The sequence below is a fragment of the Setaria viridis genome, chromosome 5 (genome assembly GCF_005286985.2).
Source record: "Setaria viridis chromosome 5, Setaria_viridis_v4.0, whole genome shotgun sequence".
Taxonomy (NCBI): Eukaryota; Viridiplantae; Streptophyta; class Magnoliopsida; order Poales; family Poaceae; genus Setaria; species Setaria viridis.
The window spans coordinates 19,618,069-19,625,875 of record NC_048267.2 but is presented as its reverse complement, the minus strand read 5'-3'; positions in this window follow the sequence as shown (position 1 = coordinate 19,625,875).

Here is a 7,807-nt window from a genome sequence, read left to right as displayed (position 1 = left end):
ATATTTGTTGTTAATATCGACTTGTTTTTTGTAGTCTCGAGTTCTTGCCGGCTACTTGGCTCAGTCGGAAGAAGAGTCAGAAACTGTTGTTGAGGAGTCAGAGGGTGAACCCTCTCCTCCTGTCAAGAGACACAGAGTAGTCCGTAAGATGTCTACGGCTAAGTCTGCTTCAACCCCTGAGAAGTCTTGGGGTACCAAGGTATGTAGTCGTGAACTTATCTGTAGCTGATGAACTTGCTATTGTTGTGACTAAATTGTCTTGTTCATAAAGGCTGTTGACACGGCCCTTGGTGATGATGAGGCTGCTTCCGAAGAAGTAGTCATGACCGACCCAGACGTCGGTAATGTATCTGTTGACATGGTGCCAGAGAAGGTGCCATCAACAGAAGTTGGAGTAGCCCCCAAACTATCCGCACCGGCTCCGTCGGCTGCCATGCTACCCGTTACTGACCAGGCGGTCCCGGGGTTGCCCGCTGGAGTAGTGGATGTTGCGAAGGAGGTGTCGCCAGTACTCGCCACTGGTTCTTTGTTGTCCAATGTGATCGCCAGTGGTAAGTGTTCTGCCCCGGCTAGTTTTGGTTGTCTGAGTTGAATTGTAGTCTTGACTTTTGCTTTACAAATCTTGGTGAGAAGACAACACCGGCGGCTGTTCCTGCGGTGCCAACTACTCGACCACCTGCTGTCGAGAAGAAGCATGTGCGATTTCCACCACGCTCGACTCGGTGAGCTTGCTTAGCCAGTGTATATCTTTAAGTTGTCTTGAAGTCGTATAATGACGTTTCTTGATGCAGGGATGCAGAGGAGACTATCCCTGTGGAGACAGGGGTAGAGTCGGATCCCCCGACTACATTATCTGCTCCTTTGGAGGATTTAATTGTTGAGGAGGTACCCGAAGTTGACGCCGGTCGTCTTGGAGCTACTATGTCGATGCTTCAAGACTTCATCCGTTCGGTGGAAGTTCCTGCCGCTGCATCGGGTTTAGGAAGTGTTGCCTTATCAACATCCACTGGCGGATCACTAGCCGTAGTAGGTGCTGAAAAAGCCAAAGAGGCGACTGCTCCAGGTATGTTTCTGTTAGTCTTGTTATTGTAGTCGTAGCAAGCAGTTGACATGATAAATGTTTAGGTGCCACTTTGGGTACAACTCCTCATCTTGCGAAGAGTACTCAAAGACCAGTGCCCAGCCTGCCATCTGACTTGGAGTTCCAGAGGGGCGTCGATGTTTTTCGGAGCTTCCTGGTGAATTTCTTTTGAATTGTCACATAGATCAAGTAATTGTGAGGCTTTTAACTGACCGTATTGCCTTGTTTACTCAGGCCCTTTCAGGAATGAAGTCATCAATTGGAGCAGGAATGTGCCCGACTGACAGAAGCTCTGAGGGTTCACGAGGTTGGAGCAAAGTCTTTTGCTATGGAACGTACGGATCACGCGGTCCTGCAGCAAAAACTAGAGAGCCGCTACAAGTTGCTGAACCAGAAGTATCAAGGTAAGTACTTTGCATACTCCGAGTATGTCCGATTGTAGTCGGCTGTGGTTGAACTTGTTTTGTCTTGTAGAGCTCAAGAAGCAAGAGGCGGTTGCAAGGAGCCAAGTTCGCAACTGGAGAAATGCGCACGACCGAGTGGCGGATGAAGCTGAACATCTTCGGGCCGCGCTGACGGAAGCACAAGCTACTTGCGAGCATCAGCAGGACAAGAAGATGCAGAATGGCGTGATGCTTGCCATGGCCATGGTGGCATGCAGAGATCATGCCCAGACCATGGGAAGACTTTGAGGCGAACTCCAGGAGCTAACTGTAGCAGCTGAAGACTTGGTGAACGCCGTAGCCCCCATGGAAGAAGGCGCAGGGCCACAATCACTAGTCGAGCAATTGAAGGCTGCCCCGAGTAAAGTGGCGGGACTCTACAAAGTTGTTTGCAAATAGGTCCTTGCAGTCGTGAAGTCCTACTACCCGAGGGCAGACTTGGCAGCGGCTGGTGACGGCATGGCTCGCAACTGCACAGAAGAAGCATATGCGCAGTACCTCGAGGAGGCGGAGCCTATCGCGTCGAAGATGTCGGAGTTTGTCTCTCCAGAAGAGCCTTGAGCGTTTTATGTAGTCTTGAATCTGTGTCGAGTACTTTGAACAATATTTTGACAAATGAATGTTTGCCCATTTTCTTGTTGCGTGAAGTTATTATCTTGCAAAGAGTAGTTTTACTCTATCTTGTCCGACCCAAAGTCCCGGGGTCAACTGAGCCTGACCCTTTGGGGGGGGGGGAGCTCCGCCTCGCCCGACCCTAAGTCCTGGGGTCGGCTAAGCCCGACCCTTTGGGGGAGAAGCTCCGCCTCGCCCGACCCTGAGTCCTGGGGTCCGGTGCGCCCGACCCCTGAGCAGAGGGTCAGAGTAGTCCAAGCCCCCAAGATAATGATATAGATCGTGCTTAGCTTAGAGTAGTGCTTAGCTTTTGAGGGACACGGGTGTACTGTACTCCTTTGTTCTTTTGTGGATGCGTGGGTGTACTATACTCTTTTGTCCTTTGTATCATAAGTGCCATGACGTGGGTAGAGTCAGGAGTCGTCAGACTCATTGATCACGGGTGCATAGTAACTCTTGGGCAGGTGGTAGTTGCATCTTTCGGCTATAAATAGAGCCATATGGAGAGCGAACCAAACCAAGTTTCTGAGTAGCAATGGATTGCTTTCGGTTGCTTATTTTTGAGTGTAGAGAGCCATCAAAGAGTGCACCGGTGCTAGAAGATTCCTCGTAGATTGAGGCCACCTTCCCTCCACAGACTCCTGCGCTCGTAGGGATAGCCACGATGCTAGAAGAATCCTCGTAGGAGGTTTCGTCGCATGCCTCATCTTGCAGCTCGTGATCCAGTCAGGTACATGCTGGAACTCGCGGGTGATTGGTGATGAGTGCCGTGGTCTTTATCCCGCTCTATTAGAGGTGGAGGTGTGGTCGTAGAGTGGATTGGCTCCGCAAGGCTAGCAAAAGAGCAGCCTTGGTTCCCTCTAGGCGCGCCGTGCCGGATTCATCGTTGCCCGCTGCTAAGGCAGTGGCGATGCAGGAGTTCCTAGTGTTGCCTTGGGTAGAGGACCTGGATATGGCTGCATCTTGCGCAGCTTCCTTGCGTGTAGGCCCTTTCCATTGTAGTCGGTAGACCTGAGTGGCCTTGTGATATAGTAAAAGCCTGAGGCTTAAATGCAGCCCGCCAGTAGGCAGTTGCTTGTAGTCTTCGTGTATTCCGAGTACTTGTACTCGTATGTAACCTGATGTATCCTCGGTTCAGTAAAGAAATATTTTACGGAAATTCTGTACCAGGGCAGTGATCCTTGTTGAGTTGATAACTCTTGTCAAAGCTGAAGTATCTTGAAGTCGGTAGTCGGGCAGTTAGCCCGAGTAGTCATCGTGAGTTATTTGCCTTGAAGTCGATTACTCAGATGCTGCTATGGGTAATAGCGACAAAGATGTTCTATATTTCAAGAGTTTGGTACTTGTTCTCCTGAAAGCTCTTGGAGTCTGTAAGATCCAGGTCCCGTAACCTTTGACACGATGTAAGGACCTTCCCATGGTGAATTGAGTTTATGTAATGCTGATGTGTCTTGGATACGCTTAAGGACCATATCGCCCAAGTTGAAAGATCTTTCCTTGATGTTGCGGTCGTGGTAACACCTTAAACCGTCAAGGTATCTAGCAGATTGCACTAGTGCTGCGCATCTTGTTTTTTCTAGACTGTCTATATCTGTTCACCTTGTTTCTATTGTCAGTTCTTCGTCGTATTGTTCAACGGATGGTGATTGCCACATGATGTCAGCGGGTAGTATAGCTTCTGAGCCATATACGAGGAAATAGGGTGATAGCCCAGTAGTCTTGCATGCTTGGGTACGTAGGCCCCATAGAGCATTGGGTAACTCTTTGAGCCATTTGCCACCTTTGGTGTTGCCAACGTCATGTAGTCTTTTCTTCAGGGCGTCAAGTATCATGCCATTAGCACGCTCAACTTGTCCATTGGCTCGCGGGTGAGCAACCGAGACATAGCGGATGTCGATGCTGCTATTCTCGCAATATTCCCAAAAGTCGTGATTGTTGAAGTTTGACCCTAGGTCTGTGATAATCCTGTTGGGAAAACTGTTGCGGTGTACGATTTCATTTAAGCAGTCGAGGACCCGGTCTGCCTTGGGGCAAGTGACTGGTTTGACCTCGATCCACTTGGTGAATTTGTCTATTGCCATGAGTACTCGGTTGAATCCTCCTAGCGCAATTGGTAACGGACCTATCATGTTGAGCCCCCAGCAGGCAACCGGCCATGTTGGAGGTATTGTGACTAGCTTGTAGGCCGGTACATGTTGCTGTTTTGTAAAGAATTGACAACCTTTGCATTTCTGAACTAGTTGTTTAGCGTCGACCAGAGCCATTGGCCAGTAGAAGCCTGCTCTGAAAGCCTTACCAACTATTGTTCGCAAAGAGGCATGGTTGCCACAGATTTCTTTGTGAATTTCTTCTAAAATTTCTTGACCGTCTTCTCTAGTAACGCACTTCATGAGTACCCCAGACGATGCACCTTTTCTGTAGAGCTTGTCTCCGACTAGAACGTAATTTTTTACTCGCCGAGAGATTTGCTCAGCCTTATTTTTGTCGGATGGTAACTGGTGATCTTTGATGTAGTCGATGAAAGGCGTCCTCCAGTCGACTTCTATCATCATGATTTCTCGAGAGACGTCAGCAGCCGGGACTGTTGGCGGTGTGACTTGGTCAGATATCGACGGTTTGCGCAGTTCGTGTACGAAAATTCCTGCTGGAACCTCTACACGAGTTGAGCCCATTTTAGATAAGATGGCGGCGCCAACGTTGTTGGCACGGACGATGTGATGAAATTCCAAGCCTGAGAACATGTTTTCCAGTTTACGGACTTCTTTGCAATAAGCGATCATGTTGTCCTTGTTCCGGTCCCACTCATCATCGACCTTGTTTATAACGACTAGAGAGTCGCCGTACACCAGTAGTCGTTTGATGCCGAGGGAGATTGCAAGGCGAAGGCCGTGGAGTAGTGCTTCGTACTCGGCTTCGTTATTAGATGCTTCCCAGAATATTTGCAGCACGTACTTGAGCTGGTCTCCCCTGGGGGAGATGAGTAATACGCCTGCGCCGGCCCCTTCGAGTTTGAGGGAGCCGTCAAAGTACATTACCTAGTGTTCTGGCCGTTCGATTGGTGTTGGCACTTGATTTTCAGTCCATTCAGCTACGAAGTCGACCAAAGCTTGGGATTTGATAGCTGTCCTTTGCTTGAAGTCCAAGGTGAGAGCTCCGAGTTCAACTGCCCATTTGGAGATTCTACCCGTGGCATCTCTGTTGTGGAGAATTTCGCTGAGCGGGAAGTCGGAGATGACTATGATGATGTGCTCTTGGAAGTAATGGCGCAGTTTTCGGGAGGTGAGCAAAATTGCGTATAAGAGTTTTTGTATCGGTGAATTCGAGTTTTGGAGTCCGAGAGTACTTCGCTGACGAAGTAGACAGGTCGTTGGACCTTGTAAGCGTGGCCCGGTTCAAACCGTTTGACTACTATTGTCGTGCTAACGACATAAGTAGTAGCTGAGATGTAAAGGAGCAAGTCTTCATTCGGAGAAGGAGCGGTGAGTACAGGAGGCTTTGACAGAAAGTCTTTGAGTTGTGTTAGTGCCTTGTCTGCCTCTTCCGTCCATTTGAACTTGTCCTGGCGTTTGAGAAGCTTGAAGAAGGGTAGTCCCCGTTCTCCAAATCTCGAGATGAACCGGTTGAGAGCGGCCATGCAGCTTGTGAGTTTCTGCACATCCTTAATGCTTGCTGGTGCCTACATGTTTGTGATGGCAGATATTTTTTCCGGGTTGGCCTCGATGCCGCGATGGCTGATGATGAACTTGAGTAATTTGCCGGAAGGTACTCCAAAGACGCACTTAGTAGGGTTAAGTTTCCATCGGAAAGCGCGTAGACTAGAGAAAGTTTCCTCCAAGTCAGCAATGAGTTCCTCCCAGTTTCTTGTTTTGACAACTACGTCGTCGACATAAGTTTCAACATTGCGGTCAAGTTGCTTTTTGAAGCACATCTGTATGGCCCTTTGATAAGTTGCCCCTGCATTTTTTAGTCTGAAGGACATTGTTTTGTAGCAGAAAGCTCCAAAAGGCGTGATGAACGCTGTTTTGGCTTGATCTTATTCTTTGAGGCTTATCTGGTGATAGCCAGAGTAGCAGTTGAGAAAGCATAGTAAAGCGCACCCAGCGGTGGAGTCGATCACCTGATCGATCCTGGGTAGCCCGAAAGGGTCTTTTGGGCAGTGTTTGTTGAGGTCGGTATAGTCGACGCACATTCTCCACTCGTTGTTTTTCTTACGAATGAGCACGGGATTGGCAAGCCAATCAGGATGAAAGACTTCTTTGATGAACCCTGCCGCGAGTAGCTTGGCTAACTCTTTTTTTATTGCTTCTCGTCTGTCCTAAGCAAACCGACGAAGTCGTTGCCGTTTTGGAGTAGCTTTGGGATCGACGTTGAGGGAATGCTCAATCACCTCCTTGGGCACACCTGGCATGTCAGCCGGTTTCCAAGCGAAGATATCGTGGTTAGCCCGAAGGAAGCTGACGAGCGCAGATTCCTATTTAGCATCTAGCCCTGTTCCGATCAGGGCTGTCTTGGAAGGGTCGTCCGTCTGGAGGTCAACTGATTTGAAGTCTTGCTCACTGGCGGGTTTCACCTTCATGGACCCCGACTTATTTTTTGGGATCTCTAGTTCGGTTGGGTGAAGCTTCTTTGAAGCTGTGAAGACTTGTTGCATGGGACTAGGTGCTTGAGTAGTCGCAGTAATTTCCACGGCTTCAGTGTCGCATTCGTAGGATCGCCATAGATCTCCTCGCAGCGTTAGCTCTCCCTTGGGGCCTGGCATTTTGAGTACCAGGTAGACATAATGTGGTATGGCCATAAACTTGGCGAGTGCTGGCCTTCCGAGTATGGCGTGGTAAGATGTCTCGAAGTCGGCGACTTCAAATCTGATGTACTCGGTACGATAGTGTTCCTTAGTTGCAAAGGTAACCGGAAGGACAACTTGTCCTAGTGGTATAGCCGCGTTTCTAGGCACGATACCGTAGAAAGGTGAATCTGTTGGAGTAAGCATTTCAGTGACGTCGAGGCACATCTTCCTCAATGTCTTGGCAAAAATAACGTTGAGTCCACTTCCGCCATCGATGAGTACTTTGGTTAACTTTGAACCTGCCACAACCGGATCAAGTACTAGGGGGAAACGGCCTGGTTCTGAGAACTTGGTCCATTGATCCTTTCTGCTGAAAGAGATGGGCACTTTGGACCATTTTAACGGTGTTGGATCCATTGGTTCAATGGCCATGATCTCCCTGAGTATGAGTTTGTTGGCTCGCTTGGATGCGGTGCCTAGGATACCGCCAAAGATGATGTTGACGGTTTTTGAGGCGGTTTGGAAGTCGCCTTCTTCGTCTTCATCATTGTGGACTTTGTTCTTGCCCTTATCTTTTTTCTTGGCGTACTCTTCAGGGGGTGGTTATGCGGGTAAGTCTTGCATGACTCGGCGCATGCTGTAGTAGTCTATTGCCGAGTGCTTGCTTGTCGGGTGCCATGGGCACTGCTTTTTAAGTAGCTCGGTGAAGGTTGGCCCTTCATCGTTTTTACGAGGTCCCCTTTTTCCCGGAGTTGGTCATGGCGGCGATAGTGTTGTCGGGCTTCCTTTTGCGGTTGTGATTACTCGAATAGTTGTTTCGAGTATCATTGTTTCGAGTTCTATCTTGGTCATTGTTATGGTTGTTGTCGCGTCCACGGTTACGGTGGG